The 17,430-nt window shown below is 34.5% G+C and overlaps 1 protein-coding gene across 1 annotated transcript in view; it reads left to right on the forward strand.

Annotated features, from left to right (window-relative positions):
- Positions 1 to 284: 284 nt before the first annotated feature.
- LOC107087597 (opsin-5-like) overlaps positions 285 to 17,430 on the forward strand; it is an 86,602-nt gene continuing 69,456 nt past the window's right edge. Inside the window, exon 1 of the mRNA XM_015379258.1 lies at positions 285 to 515. The gene's annotated coding sequence lies outside the window, so the exon portion shown is untranslated. The remainder of the gene's footprint in view (positions 516 to 17,430) is intronic.

Consider the following 17,430-nt stretch of genomic DNA (forward strand, 5'->3'; position numbering starts at 1 on the left):
CAAGAGAATAATCTTATTCAGAAAATATTTATAGATGTAAACCCGGTGTAAATCTACAACGGTGGGCAACAAGGACTGCATGAGGTGAGAAGCAAAAAATGTGGGGCATACAGTGTTGAGACTGACAGTGTTGTGTGCCTATGTCTGAACAAGAGAGGGAGGATATGCAGTGTGGAGAATTCATGTGCTGGAAGGAGATTTAAGTGGAGAGAGAGCGAGTAGAGCAGCAGAGAAGGGACTGGAGCGAGAGTGAAAGCAGAAGACTGAGAGAGAAACAGACAAAAGGAAGAGAGAAGCAGAGAGCATCAGAGACGAGTCTGCTTCCAGCACCCGCCTGTCGGATCTCCCTAAACAGAGCTTTAGGGCTGCTGTTGCTGACTGGCGAGAGGATCCTCCCGGAGCACACACCAGAGTTCCAGCACTGTCACACACGAATGAAGGTCTGACCAGTTTCACTCTGGACCTGACACAACACCCATGAAACCCTGCCAACACTGGCATATCTTCTCATTAAGGTAAGGAAACAAAGACATTTACTGAATCTAATTGTTGTATAAACTGCATTAGACTCATTCATCATGCAATTATATAATATTATAAACTGCACCAAAACCAAAGAGATATTTGCCAATTAAAAACAAAAGAGATGTTTAACTAAGCATACTTTGTGAACTTAGGGTTGAAATGAGGCAGCTCAGCATCGGTCATGCTGTCACCGTTTCTGATGTTGATTGATGAGCACATATATCAAGCAATGACCCAAGGGTTACATCCTCCTAGTTACTCTGCTTGTACAGTTGATGCAAATGAGATCTCTGGCTGCATGCCTTGTCTCTCCTGTGTGACTTAGGCAAGCTCTATGTTCGATTGAGATGTTTTAAATGTGTAGGTCCTGGTTACAGCATACTACTCATATATTCAATATAGGTCACCTGGGCCAGATCTCAATTTTAATTGTTGTCGATGAGAAATTGATTGAGTTTTAGCTGTGTCTTGTGGAGTGTGATAGCTCTAATAGATTTGCTATAAAAATCTATAGAAGTTTAAGTTACCTTAATGAAAAGGTAGCATGGTGCAGTCCTGTTATTGCTCTTGTGGTACATTTTCAATGAGTATGTTGCAAATGACTTTTCTACTGCGTAAATAGACCCCCCAAAGCAGGTTACCTAAATATACATGTCTCTGTAATGTGAGCTTTCACTGACAGAAACTAACCCTGGTGCAGCTTCTCTCTTTACTTTATGCATGGATTTGCTTTTACAGTTAAACCTAAAGAAATTACAAACACGAAAGCAAAAGGCAGACTGTTTTTAAACTCTAGGGTTTTAGATAATGTATACGGCACATCTCTATTTAGGGTGTTGTTCCATTTCTTAGGCACTTGCTCACTTTAGAGCTCTTTTTTTTAACACAGACTTGGAATATTATTTCAGTCTGACAAAGACCAAATCATTTTTACCTGAAAACTCCAGAAATGGTAAAAGTACATCAAGTTCTTTTGTTAGTATTCTTGTTCACTTTTTAAAAAAATCTGCCATGATTGATACACTGCATGAAGAATAATGTGTGAAAGGACTCCTCACAAATTTGATTCAACTTTCTAGAATTTCTGCTAAACAGAATTGAAAAGACGTCAGTAAATTAAAATGCAACTTTCAAGCCTTTTTGCACTCACTTTTTTAGTAAAAAAAAGGGTTTTATGTTGAATCCTCATGTGTTTTAAGCTCTCACTTATTAGCAATTCAACTGCTTGGGTTGGTTTTATTTTAGAAGTAAGAGCAATGTGTGATTATTGGAGAAGATAAACTTATTTATGCTGCCTGAGAGGTAATGGTTTTTAAAAGGATGTAAAGCACACGTCGTGTAAGGTTTGGCAGAACAGATATCTCAATATCTTCTGATGTTTGATATTCTGCATGACCCTGCCAGCCGCAATAATAATTAGACAGCCGTCTCTAATATCCAACATTAGAATACTGAGCTTATCACTTGCCTGCTGTCATTATTGCTGCGGGAAATTTGTAATACCCACTGCTCCACGGCAAATTTATTTTAGAGTCACGTGATGGTCAGGGCCAGAGTGGGAGTTCAGCAGAGAAACTGGATCTTAAAGCAAGGGACAAAGATACTCTTGTAACATTCTTTTTTTTTTTTCTTTTAACAAAAATTTAGAGAATGTAGAAAAATAGTACCGTTCCGGAAGTTAATGCTCCTGCAGTAGTTTTTAATTTTCTTTGAATACCACATTCATTTTCATTGGATGAAAATCCTAATTCAAACTAAAAAAGTTAGAAATAGATGTCATTTTAAATTAAGGTTGCATGATTTATCGCAAATATATAACCATCCTGATGCCATTTATCAATTTATCATCTTCACCTTTATTTGAGAGTAATTCCTCTAATCGGTTAGCTAGAAGAAGCCTCCTATATGTTTCCCTTGCTTTGAAAAAAAACTCAGATTTGTTGGTATTGAAGCGTTTCTGTTGGGGAAACTATATTTGGAGGAAACTAGGGGATCAACACTCCAGTCTGCCGGTAAGGATGAAAACTAAGACAGCAAAAGGTAATGTTCTATATAACAAGAGCATGTCATTTAAAAATAGTATCTAATTATACATGGTGTTTATTCAGCATTTTACAGATATCTTTATTATAACTGTATTTATTATGATGATTTGAACTAGAAGGAATTCATTTTTTATCACTATTTGAAATACATTTGTTTCTGTAAGAGGTATAACACATTTTCTTTAAATGTTTATCAAAGGATGACACCTAGGCCAACACTTACTTATACGTACTATAATAGATGTAAGAATTTGTTACTTTTTTTTAAAGTTGTCACCTTATAAAGCATTGTTCACAGATTGTAGCCTGGGAAACAGTGAATATTTTTTAAAAATAAATATTATTTCACCTACAGAGATAGAAGAGAAAAAAAAATACAAAGAAAGAAATAAAGAGATAAAGCACAACATGTGCATGTGAAGTGGACCCATTTTGGTAAATTGTGATTTAGCTTTTCTGACATCATTTAGTTTTTGACTGTATGTATCTGTGTGTGGCATGACATGGCATGATGCAAGTGTCCCAGTGCATGCCTCTGTCTAATAAAGTAGGCTCAGGCATTTGTCTTTTTATAAATAACACATGACATAACCCATGAAGAGACACTCTTTAACACTGTAGAGCCAGGTTCTTACCAGTATAAGGAAAGGCCTGAACCCACAATTAATCAGGTTTATGGAACAGCTGAAGGAGAAGTCCCTTCTGAATTAGAAAAGGTGATGTTTTATTGGCTGCAGTCCACTGGGTGAGCAGGATTCTGCTGCCTGCTAGATGGATTACATGTACTCATTTTTTCTCAGACAATATTTCTTTGATTTCAATCCTTTTTTTTACTTTTTTTGCTGCTGAAAAAAGCATTTCCTTTTAAAGGGTTAACACTGTATTATATAAAAACAACAACAATACAGCTCTAATTTATTTTTGCCGTACAATACTTTAACTTCTCATTGAACATCAGTTTAAGTGGAAGAGGCCACTAACATAGTGTAGGAGTGAAGATTAAAGGGAGGTTTATCATCATTCCCTAGTAGGTACCTATTATTGGATGTATTTGCTTCACCTATATTCAGCGTTATGCAGACCTTTATATCAGCTTATATGTAAACCACCTTTTTCTCACAGTTTCAATGATTCATTTACATGAAATGTTTGATATCTGAATGATGCCTTTTATTAAAGAAAGGCTTCCAATTGAAAAAAAGGCTTTAAAGACTAAACAAATTCGAGTATTTACTGAGATTCTAAAGTATTGATATAAACTCACATTATTTTGTCCTTTCAGTTTAGAATAATAAAAAAAAATGGTGAATTCTTTTACAAAAAAAATCTAAATAATATTAATCCCTGAGGGTCCCTGGTATGAAGTTCCAGTCCAAGTCTACAATTTTGCCTAAGAGATAAAAAGTTAAGAGTAAAATAATGCAAACAGCTCAGCAGGCAGACTTTGTATGCAGGCAAGATTATTTTCTCTTATTCACTTTTGATGTCCATTTACATATTAGAGTGTGTCTACTTAATGTATTGTAATTGTTTTATTGTTAATGTATGTACGTTCTTTTACTCTTATTTTTTTAAGGGTAACCTTTCTCATCTGTCTGTAGAGTCAACTTGGAAAATAGTCTAGTGGCTAACTTTGGCATATTGACAGAGAGACTATTTATATCTACTGTCCTGGAAGTAAATCTAAATCTAAAAGCTATACTGTATATAACAGCCTATGCTGTCAATTTACGTAATTTTGGCTCCAGATATAAACTAATCCTCTATCCATTTAAATATTATTAAAGATTTAATTTTCTTCAGAAACTGAACTAAGTGAAACACGTTATGTAGATTAAGTATACATCGACTGATGTTTTCTAGGCTCCAATTCAGTTATTTTTAATGACTTTCCACTGAGAGTTCAAAGAAACTGTCATTTAAGAATAGAATATTATACCAGACCAAGATAAAAATGTAATTAAAAAAATTTACATTAGAAAATTTCTTGAAAACATTCTATAGGTTATTATTTTCAAAAGGTATTTTATTTTATTTTTTCATACAAATGACCTTTATAGAGAAATATATTCTTTATTAAACATGACTCTATGTTAACTTTTAGAATGAGGTATTGGTTCCAGTACAGATCAGATGGCACCATAATCATCTTAAAGGTGTGTTAAGAAAGTAGTTTGAGTTTATTTGAGCATGGTGCAGTTAAAATCTGAGGATGGGTATTCCTTCTGTCCTTTGACTTGGACAAGGTCAGGAATGATTCTGATAACAGGCTGTTGCATTTAAACAATTTCAGAGGGGCCAAAACTGTTCTAAGAATTTTTTTCCTAAACAATTTTATCACCATTTGCAGGCTGGACTGTTCATGTAGAACAGAATCAATGCATGGCTTTATGTCGTTCATCCAATTCTGACCCTATCATCTGAATGCTGCATGGTCTGATCTATCACTGTTGTTGAGATTGTTCAATTATAGACTCTGATTTTTATTTACATGTCTATTAAAAGCCACAAGTTATTAAGCACTCTGTGCTGTAAATAAATACGGAGTTTGGTTGATAAAATTTGTAACATTTTAAACTTGACATAGAACATACATTTTTTTTGTATTTCTTAAAATGTACATTTAGAAGCAGTTAATTGTTGCACAACTTTTTTACCAGGCAATATTTTTTTGCTTTGTTTTGATCAAATAAAAAACTTTCACATAAATAAAAGATGAAAAAAAAGATAATAAATTGTTTAAATTAAACATACAGTTTCAATTTTATTAAGTCTAAAGTTTTTCGTAACCATGAGCCTCCCGCCCAACAGGCACACAATGGTGTTTTTCCAACCAAAGATGGCATTGTGCCTCTACCAAAGTTTTTTTCAGTCTTTGATTTTGTCTCCATAATCAGAAAAACTCGAGGACCCTTAGCAAAGAAAGCCCGTACTGGTGTTTAACAAAGGACACTTCATTTGAAAACTCACTTATCCTCTACAGGGAGAATAAATTGTACTGTCCATTTACAAACCTGATCTTACCAGACCATCAGGATATTATTTTGTTCTGCCACTATCTGTTTTCCATCCATTGTGTGGTTGAATATGAGGTGAAGCATACAAAGCTGCTATTGAAAAATCTTCTGGGTTTTTCCCCTTAACATTGATGATGCAGCAATTTTTTAGCTTTTACCGTAACTTCAGGCAAGAGATGTTTGTTTTCATGGTCTCCTGTGAGTATACTGGTTCTAATCTCTTCCTTACTAGGTGTGTAAGGGATGTCTGAATAGATGTGTAACTATGTCCAGCCTAGGCAGCATCACTCAGGATTTCATATATCTTTTTCATTGATTTTTGCTATCTTTTAGATTGTGGAATTTTTCTATATATGTATTATATACCTTATATAAATACATAATATACCTTATATACTATGGTGGAAGTCGTAACAGGCATAAATTCATTACGATTGATTAATTCAATAATTCCCTTGACTAATTATTTTTTTCTCTTTTGGGGTTCAGTAAATTTCAGTTCTCAAAATGCAATATTTATGTGAAGGTTGTATAGCAACATGTATAAATCATACATGTTTAAATTTTAAATTAGTCCTGAGGGGAAGACGAGACTCAACCTAAACAGCATTTTAATGCATTCTCTATTTATGTGCATTTTATCTGAACTAGATCCAGTTTTTAAGCAGGGCACCACTGTGCTGCAGAGATGCAAGGTTTTCATCACAGCGTTTGTCACAGCTGTGTAACATTCATTAACCCTGTCATGACTTTGATTTTTTGTACTTATCCACTGTGAGGAAAAAAACCCTGTTTATTTTACCACAGGGTGATTGAACAAAGAGTAAAAATCTAAATTAGTTTTGCTCTTTAGTTAACATTAAATAAGAAAACCGACAGCACTGTTCATTGAACACTGACTGCCGTGCTGCTGAGGCTCAGTGGAGCCCGGCACTTTTCCCTTTCTCAAGTAATTGAAAATACTTTTTTGTGAAAAGAAGCGCTTCGCTGCGGGTAGTATCCTGTAAAAATAATTAAAGAGGAGGCACATTATCAGTGTCGGCCGAAGAAGCTCAGCGTGTAGCTTTGCTGGGAGGGGAGTTTTTGTTGCTTGGACAGCTTATTGTACCAAAACAAGCTGAAATTATAGCTGCAATACTATGATTCTTTCTCAGAATTTGCACAGTCAAATGATACAAACATGATGGAAATTTCTTACTGTGGTTTTATATGAAAAAAATTATTGTTCTTAAGCAATCAAATTATCATTCAATAAACATATTTGTATAGACTGATCTCATTCCACAAGATCCTGTAGTTTAAAGCAACACAATGTGGCGAGTTTAATCTAGCTGCTGTTAGCACATATTGTTATGTGGGAAATTAAGTATATTATTTAACTATGAGAGACAGGGTAAGGGCTGCAGGGTTAACTTGCTGTTTTATTTATGTTTGAGTCATTTCATTTGAAGTTAAGAGTGAGTAAATGAAGTTCTCCTGCAGCAATGAAGGAGTTAGAAAGAAAGACATATCTGGATCTTTCCCCTTGGTTACATACAGTACCACTTAAACTACATTCAAACATTTGTAAAAATCTAAATTGTTTCCTAAGATCTGGAACTTGTATTGAGTAGTAAATTTAAGTTTAACTTGACATATGTGTGAATATCTGTTATAAAGTTGACTTGTCCTTGCAAAATTTCCTGATTTTTGTTTCATTAACAGTCTTAGCTAATTTCTGAATTTGCAAGGGAAAGAATTTATGTAATGCTACTAATGAATCAGTCATAATTGGAATAAAACAAAACCAACATTTATGTTACTAAGCTTTTGTTACATACCATATATGTGGTTTACAACAGTAGATTTCCCTAGTATAGATTAGGTCAAATCATATCTATTTGGTGAGGCAGCAGGAGGCCAACAGAAACACTGAATAGCTGCAAAGATTTCTGAATACCGTATTTCAAAAACATTTTTTTATTATTATTAATTTTTTTTTCCTGCTCATTTGCAGGTGGATTCTGTACCCACATTGAACCATAGTGGCAGCATCAAGATCTGAAATTAATTTGCATCAGATGAGAGTGACAATTACTGAGGTGGATTAAATTATAATTTAATATAAATACCGGCCAGTTTTGACAAAATTTCAAGGTGACTGCTGTAAAGCCGAAGATTTAGAGATGTCAGTTCTTCAGCATCACAGTGAGAAACAGAGGAGGCATATATTATTATAAAGTGGACATGTAATGGTGCGTTCACACCAGTGTCTAAATTTACGCCGATCAGGGTGGATTTACATATTTTCACTATGCAAACCTTGCAGTCAAGAGTGGTAAGGCGGCCACTGGTGAAATTCACACAGTGAGAGTGTTCGCCCCTTCATCCTCATCACATGCTACTTGACAGGTGGTGACCACTGAAGTTGAAAAATCAGAACTTTTCTCTTAAATCGTGTTGCAGCAACCAATCAGGGGCTTGTTGTGGTTGTGACAGAGATTAAATACATGCAGCACAGACAAAGGTTTTTTCAGTCAAAATGTAATATAAAGAAAATAACATCGTCAAAGGATAAAATAAGGATGCTCTTAAGAGGTTTTGAGGTGGCTTTTTAAAAGTTGTTTTCATTTAGCCCTAGAAGGACTGTCCGTTAGCTTCCCTTACCTCCAGTGCAAACCCTGGCTAACCATTGCCTCCCCCCAGCTCTGGTGCTTGGCTAGATAGAAGGAGGTTCCCCTGAATCAATCATTCAGATGCAGCTTTGGATAAACCAAAGGGGACAACTTTTTAAAATTTTAGTTTCTATTGCTTTGGTGTTTAGGACATGGTAATATTTAAACTTCTCTGACCATCTGACCACTTTTTAAGTGTTTCTGAGGCTTTACCAAAAGTTTTGCATATAGAACTATTTAGCAGCAGTCTATAATGTTATGTTTCATCTGTGCTTTTGTTGTGAAGTCCAAATAGTGAGATTTGACAGGAAATACAATAGAGTGCTAGGGGTAACGGCCAAATGGAGGGATCTGGGAGGCTGATAAACTACTAAATATTGTGAAATAATCATACAACTCACTAAATACAATAAGGTAAACATGCACACTCTTATATTATATACCAGCACAGAAATTACATATATTATGCAATAACTTTATATTCAGAAACAAATGCAGCGCTAATGTCTGGTTGGATGGTGACAGAAAAAGAAATTATATTTTACACATGTACAAATATGCAATAAAGTAGCACCATCAGTTCAGATCATAATGGGGGTTGGTGACCTCTGGGTGACCTATACAATAATGTTTAACAAAACAAGCACAAATTATAACTTTAACTACAAAAACCTGCACTAACTACGCATTTACCATTCAGCAAATGCTGACTTTAGGAAATCACTCAGGACAAACCATTATGTGTGATGCACCTTAAGAAGCAGATTGATTTACAAGTAAAATTATATAAATGTGATATAATGCAGAAATTGTTTTGAAAAGAGAAATTGCGAAATTTTGAGTCACTGACAGCTCTGAAAAAGCTCAAATCAACATAAAATGTTAATAAAGAAAAAAAAATGACTTTAAAATGCTCTGAGAAGGACAGAGGAACTTTTTCAGCTTATTAGTTGAATCATTAATCATGTCAGACAGCATCCATCTGTTCTACATGTTGAATCATCTCACCAACCGTCTCCTCTTTCAACGACACTAAATCTTAATCTTCCAATATTACCTGAGGGGCTCCATGGTTATTGAACTACTCTTAATCTATGCCCAGGATATTCAAAATTCTCCCCAATCACTTCTTCACCCTAGTTTTCACTCTCAGTTTAGGTATCAAGACACAAAATAAACACAAAATTCCACTATGTTGACTTCTAAATGTCTTGCAGGCAGGTAGGATTAATGGGTATTTTAACATAAGTCAAGCCAGCAATAAAGAAAAAAGCAAGACGAAGAAAAGTGATAGAGTGAAAACTATCCGCAAAAATGTAAAGCACAAGATGCATCAGGAGCTAAAGAAGGCAGGCAACAGGAGATTCCAACAGTCACTGAGCTGAACAGTATGTATACTTAACTGTGTGATTAGTGGAGGAAAGATAGGTGAGTGATTATAACAGACAGTAGCTGGAAAAGGGAGATAAGTTTAGTATAGGAGAAACAAAATATTATGAAGGCCTATGCTGTGTCAGAATTAGAAGAAAATGTTAGGGATACAGAGATACCATTATGCTGAGAATCACTATCAACTTTAGACAAAATGTATGTAATTTATGAATTCTTACAAATCTAAGGTTTAGAGTCTCGGGAAAAAACAATTGCGTTTGGGAAAAATTACTACTTGTATTGAAATCCCTGGTGATGAAAAGGTAGATAAAATATCAAACGTGCCTTTAAGCCAAATTGCTTTAATTATTCAAATCAAATGATCAAGGAAAAGGGTGAGAAAAGAAAGAAATGATGAAATTGGTGCAACAGCACTGGAAGGATGCAACGAAAGGGAGACAGCGCTCCATTTATTGCAGTAAAACAGGCAACTGGTGTTTTCAGATGGTGCTCACAAAATGAAAAGTCATAATATGTTGATATTTAGTAAGACGTATAAAGCAGTGAGAAGGGCTTTGGCAGAGATACGGGAAGATTCAAATACAAAATGTATGTTTACAGATTGTTCTTAGAGCTGGAGATGGATCAGAGAGGGGGATGTGGTTCTTTCATTTTATTTTCTTCATATTACTGAACTTTATTAAAGAAAATACTGTGTTCTGGCAAGTGAGGATGAAATTAAAGAACTTTAATTGCCAGGTTTGTGTGCACAAATAAGGAATTTTACTTTTTATCTACTGATTGGGTTGTAATAGTGTTAAAACAACCACAGTATTAAGGACAAAAAGGATTAAAAGGGATAAACTGGTGTTGATGGTTTTTGAGTAGAAAGGATGCTCCCCAGTTTTACATGGTGCTGCAGATCCATAGAAAAGTAGAATACTCTGCTCTAGTTAAGCTGATAATAGTTAAGATGATAATGGTTCATTTATAATACATATAGATAGTATGCTAGTTCAAAATATTCACTAAACAGAATATTGTAAAGGAAAAAAAGTTTTAGAAATATATTATAAAATGTTACAAAATAACTTAAACATGAAACCTAAAAAACTGTATCAAAACATAGCCCAACTGCTTAATTTAATTAAAGTAAATTTTATCTAAAATATACTCTGAAGATTTTATAATCTTTAACTTTTAATCGTATTGATTAATTATATTCAAATTATCTTTATGTCATTATGTTCAATGTGTAAGTTTGCTGCCTCTTTGCCAGAACTCCCTTGAAATACAGGTTTTTAATCTCAAGTTCCCTTTCCTAGCTAAAAAAATGGTAAGTAAAAAATAAATACCTACCCTGTGGCTCAGTCGCAGAAAAGAAATTTCTTTAGCTTAACAGTAGACTTCTTCTCCAGACTGAAGTAGTGAGCTCTTAATACTGAGGCACATTTTTCATTTTTGGTTTCCCACTAAAATGTATTAATAGGGATGCTGCGATACAATTATCTCTCTATTAGGGGTGATACATGATGCTGATGTCACAAAATAAAGCTGTTACTCTAAGGGTAAAAAAATATATATCCTTTTAGTTTTTAAAAACAGTGAATATTTTTTAGACAGCACTTACTGTGGTGCCTTGATTTATATCCAACAATGATTAAATCCCATAGTTAGTATGCAATAACACACATAGATAAAATGTTCTTGATTTTTTCCCCCCAGAAGTTTATCATTCTGTTAAGAGTAGGGCTTAACTTTCGCTTGAAGAGCTTTGATGTGAATTAGATTCTTTTTAAAATGCAACCTATTGTTGAAATTAATAAGAAAGAACTTTTTTATTGAATTCTGTGTAAAAGAGATAAATTGGTGTGCTGTCTAAATCTGTTTACCTGGCAGAGCCTTGATCATTTTGTGGTTACAGGTTGCATAAAAAGTCCTACAAAAAGAAGAACCCCACTTTAATTATACTGACAACTCACTTTTTTTTATTTTTATTTCCACTTTATATGATTTAATGCATATTAAATGAACAAGTTTTAACTCAGATGTAGTCTCTGAGGTTTCAGGGGTTTTTTTTATATTATTTTTTTGTATAATATTTTATTCTAATTCCCAGAAATGTCACTAAATAAATATGTTTTAGTTCTAAAGCTGAAACGCTTAGAAACTCTATTATTGTAGAACAACTAGTCACATATCCAGCGTATTACGCTTATGTCTGGGTATTGACATTTTGCCACTAATTGCACGGTGTTAATGAGTTCTTGAAAATGTTATAGGGTGGCAACAGTAATTACGATAAATGGATTCTAAGTTCACAGACATATGGCACTAATGTGACATTAAAAATATGTAGCCTACCAGCTTAGTAAAGACTGTACTAAAAAAACATCTGATAGCTTTCGAAATTTTTGACTTTTATGAAAAAAAAGTTGTGTTTTAAAGCAAAATCCCGAAAAAACTTTGCAAAACACCTGTTTAAAAGGATAAAACAATTTATTTAAAAGCCGGCTGTGACGGGTACACGTCACTCCTGCCATTTGATTTGCTCTCACTGAAGTGACACAAACCAGAAGTTTAAAAATAAAAGTGTGACTGCAACAGTATGCTGCTATCCAGACTAAGCAGCTGCTCTATCCACAACTTAGTTGAAAGCACATTGTGTTTGGCTTTGGTTTCCTAAGAACCAGTCGCTTTCTTTTTTTTAAATGTCCAATATAATATCCATTGATGTTTTGTGCTTTTCAACCTTATGATGTATTGTATAGAATAGTTGATAATATGATACATAACAAGTGGAGGTACATACTTTAAGGATAGGAAGCAAGTTATGACTGAAGATCAGTCTTATAAGCAGTCGAAACTTCTATCATCACACCACCCTGAAGGCAAACATTCATTGGCTTATGTGATGTTTGTGTGTGCATCAATAGGCCAGTGTGATTATCTGCAAGTGGTCATTCCCCGAGGGGTGATTGACCTCGAATGACAAGCACCCAAATGTCAGCCATTCTTACTAACATGTACTTCATGACTAATATATTACACTGTCTCCCCTGACTGAGGCTCTATATACAACATTGATGTGGCATTTAACACAGATGTCACATAAAAATCACAGACAACTTGTCATTTCAGTTTAGTCATGTGTGAATTCATGAAAAATAAAAAGTAAAAAGCTTGTTTTCTTCTTAAATCCTTTTCAGAAACACCATTTTCTGCAAATGCTGCTGTATTTTGTAAGTAGTTCTTAGTATTTTGTTGCATGCAGAAAATAAGTGATCAATAGGAGATGGATGGATGGATGGATGGATGGATGGATGGATGGATGGATGGATGGATGGATGGATGGATGGATGGATGGATGGATGGATGGACGGACAGGAAAAGAAAAGCAGTGATCCTCTTTGAGCCTCACAAAAACAACAAACAACTCTCACTGCTCATCTGTTACCCAATTAAACCATCCCACAGCATTTATTGCTGTGATTTCTTTTTCTTCAAACTTAGTTGCCATTATATTTCTAATATAAGCCTATTAAAATCCTCTATCTGTTCTGGTTTGAAGAGCTGCTCAGCAGTCTGGTCATAAAGTGGGGCTGGCTTTGTAGCTTAAACCTTTTATAATCTGTCCCGGTCAAATGTGGGGCAATTTGTGGGGCACAGAGACAAGTGAAAAAAACCTGCAAATATCGGGATCCGCTCACTCTGCGTAGTCAGAGCCTCTCTACTGTATATGCAGTCAGTGGAAAAAATCAGAATGGAGATAAAAAAATTCATGAGCAACCTGTCTGGCCTTAAGGTTTATATTTGGAGATGAAATCTTATAAACAGCATTAAAAACAAATCAAACCAAAGCAACATCTCACAGGAGAAAGATAGAATTCAAACCCATCTTCTTAAAATACCAGTCAAAGGCTGTGGGGCTATGTCATTTCATATTGCATGTAGCTTTCTGTTAGACTCAAAAGATATTGAACATGAAGGAAACATACCCTGATTGTGATAAATAAATCAGGGATCAGAAAAAAATTTTCACCAGCCTTATCCAGAGAGACAAATTCAATTTTTTTTCTTTTCAAATCCTTTTCATAAGTTTACATAAAAACATGCAAACTGTATTTTTATACAAAACATTTGTTCTACCACAATGTCAAAATAAGCAATTATTTTGGATATTACAAAGAAATACCATAAAGCCCCTCTTGCATTCATCACTATCTTTTTCTATTAATATTAACTTTGTATTTATTATTTTATAAATAACACTTATTTATCCTCCTGACTTCGGCTTTGAAGTTAGCAGAAGATGCCTGGTCCTTTTGTTGTGTCTGCTTCTCATCTCATGACTTTGAGGTTTGAAAGATTACATCGAGTCACTGTGTTGCATTCTCTCTGAAACTGAGCCTCTTATGTCTGCCTGATACAGAGCTTGATTCACTGCCACCTGCAACGTGTGATTATGACGCAGTGTGAGGTCTGAGGATGGCACAGCAGGAGGTTGTTTAAGATGTGAAGAGGTCCAGCACTTCAAAATGAAATTTAAAACAGATCACAAAAGCAGAATGAAGGATAGAAAACAAGAGGAATGCATCAAGTATTGTGATCATTGTTGTTGATGAAGCATTCAGTCTAGGGGCAGATGTATGTAGTTTAACAATAACAATAACACCATGAGGACTTGACCACTGCTACTTGTTTACAGCTCTCCAGCACATCCTGTTCCGAGGAGTAAAAAATGTCAAGCTTGGGAGATCTCTCATTCCAGCATTGCTTTCATTGATTTGTGTTGACATGACAATATGTCCAAAAGTGTTTCAGGGGATTTTTATAACAGTTTTTTTCCTAGTGACAATTGTGCTGTTGGTACCATATACATCAACAAAACATACTTTTTTTCACTGTGGATGGTTTATTTATTTAAGCAATAATAAGCACTATGTTTTTTTGTTTTTTTTTCTCCGATTAATATTTACTGTATGGCAAGTTTGTGCAAAACTTAATTATGACATGGACTGGGATGGGATGGAGCAAGACATGGATAGAGAGATTGGGGAAGTCAACTTAAATTGCATTTGTCTATTGCGATTAAATAAGAAAAAAAAACATCTATTGATCGATTGTTTAGACCCTCACCTTGACACATGTTGGGATTTCTTAGAATGATCAGGAGAGTGTTGCTGAGGAGAGGATCCTGACTCGTTATCTCTATGAGCTCAAATAAGCAGTAGATGAATCTCTGTGTTGCTTATTGCAATATATATTTCTTTTATTTTTTTATAGCCTATATATCTTGATAAGATGTCAATTAAAGGTTAAAAAAAGAATTTAAACTTTTTAAATTTTTATTTAGCAGGAGCATCATTTAGTGAAAGAATTTCTCAAGGAATCCATAAATAATTCAGCTAAAAAAACTGCTCAGCTCACTCTCTACTGAACCATTTTTAACGTGACACCGAGTTCTTAGGCTAAATGACCAGCCTGGCTATAGCCTGACTGACAACACAAGCAATGGTCAGATTAAGCAGAAGGTGTGGAATGATGCAGCCAGCAGGCTCAACCAAAGTAACCTAGAAATACAGATGCTCTTCAGCTGTAGAACACTAGACTGTTAACACCTACAAACAAATTGTTGTATTTCGATAATATCACATTTCTTTTGTGCTGTTTTAAAAGGCCAGTCAGTTAAAACAGGTGATGTAAGTCTGACTGCTGAAATCCTGAAAAACATGGATCCAGCAACAATACTTTGACACATTTATTGCCCAGCAGAAATACACATTAATAGGGTAGACAGTTGGATATAATCCCAATCTCCAACTGATGCATCCAGTGTAAGTAACATTTCATTAATCACATTTGATGGTACAAACACAACATTTCTAATGATAGATCTAGTTTTGGAATATTATGATAAAATAATAACACAGATCCAAAGCAATCTTATATTGTGTTAAAATGTTTGGTATATATTTATGTAACGATGTTGAGCCGAACTGGTAAAGTTAATGGTATTATTTAGTAGTAAACTGTAGCTTGCATAGTGAATAATGACACAATTCATAAACTGGATCTTTAAATGTTCAATGAAAGCCAGTTAAAACCAATTTAATTTAATTTTGTAGAAACATGTCTCAGAACTTTCTTTCACAAAGAGGTTTCACTCTAGAGAAGAACATCTTTCTTCACTGTCCTAGTTTTAAAAGCACAAAGTTATAGTGTGTGAGTGTGGCTATGCCAAATAAAGGCAATAAATTTGGGTCAGGGAAGCTGTTTGTGCAATCTCCTCACCCCTGACCCCACTCGTGATTGTTTGGGAAGTTTTCTGTTGCTTGTAATTCCAGTCAGTGATACTGTTTGTTTTTGTTGAAATAGCTGTTTGCCTAAGAATTTTGACATTCTTAATGAGTCTAGGCTTATTCTATTTCAACTGTTGAATATTAATATCCGAGTAAAAGAGCTTTCGGAAATTGCACTAAATAACAGCAGATAGTTTTTGATCAAGTTGAGTTTTACTGGATATTTTCTTTTTGGGTCTTCTACAGTTATCGTTTCCACAACGCTTCATGTCCTGTAATTTGTAATATGAAGGTGATGCGTAGGATTTGTAAGCATCTCAGCTTTTTTTTTGTGTGTATATGCAACTTTATGCCTTGCAGCATTCTCACCATATTACCCCAGATAGATTTCCCAGCTATGTTTTTTCTAACTTAATTACTTGCCCAGTTCTCAAAACAGTGCCTCGAGGTTCCAGTCACTTTGACATTTTTCCAGAAATTGGAATGAAACGAAATAATAGATTTATCTTGTTGTTTTTATAGCAAAATAGTATGCGTATTCCTTTAAAGGTTCAAAATGTTAATTGTAAAATATCTGGGAAGCAAAACAAGAATTAATAATCCAACTTGTGTACTATATTCCCAAGACTATATATTCACATATTATTCAGCAGGAATATTTCAGCCATACAATAAGTGTTTATTTTTAAAATGTAATAAAAATCCCCTTGTTTGCTTTATAGTTGCTTTTTGATATTTTGTTGTCAAACCAAAATATGATTTCTAGGTTGTCACAGCTCTGACTGTAATTTATCTATTAACTATTTTACTTGGTCCTGAAACAAATATCTTTGTGACACAAAGGAGATCCCATTATAGCAAACTTTAGACATGGTATTATGGATCAAGAAACAAACTTGCGTGGAGTTTACTACGGTACTCCCCCAGGTATGGTTTTTCTGCTGCTGAGCTTTACTCCAATTTTTGAAATGTAATGTACCAGAAACGGTTTATTCTTATTTTGATATTTCAGTGTTCTATTTTAATTTTATCAGCAACTCTTTCTTCTTCTTGATTTCTGACAATTTTTCTCAGAAAAACTTCCCAAATAGGTGAGTTCTGTCATATCTATCTATAATTGTTGAAGATAATGTTCAGTTTTTGGGGTTCTGTACAAATGGTGTGTTGCATTAACTCCAAATGCTTAGCTGTACCATGGATTCATGAAAATAAAATACTCCCCAAGGTCCTGGTATTTATCAGATGTCCTCTGGCAAATTCCCAGCAAGTTTTCTGGTCAGAAATAGTCTCTTTCTGACTACTCCCACATAGATTCATGCCCTGAATGATTAAACTCTGCACTGGTATGACAAATCAACTCTTGAGTTATTACGTAGTCTAAACTGTTTCTTTAAGCTGAATAGCAAATACTTTCAAAGCTTAATATTTTAGCTCAAGCCAAGTATAATTTGCTCAGTTTTTAAACTCACCATTTAATTTATTTTTGCCATTACCATTCGGTATATATATATATATA

The sequence above is a fragment of the Cyprinodon variegatus genome, unplaced genomic scaffold (assembly GCF_000732505.1).
Source record: "Cyprinodon variegatus isolate N-32 unplaced genomic scaffold, C_variegatus-1.0 Scaffold188, whole genome shotgun sequence".
Taxonomy (NCBI): Eukaryota; Metazoa; Chordata; class Actinopteri; order Cyprinodontiformes; family Cyprinodontidae; genus Cyprinodon; species Cyprinodon variegatus.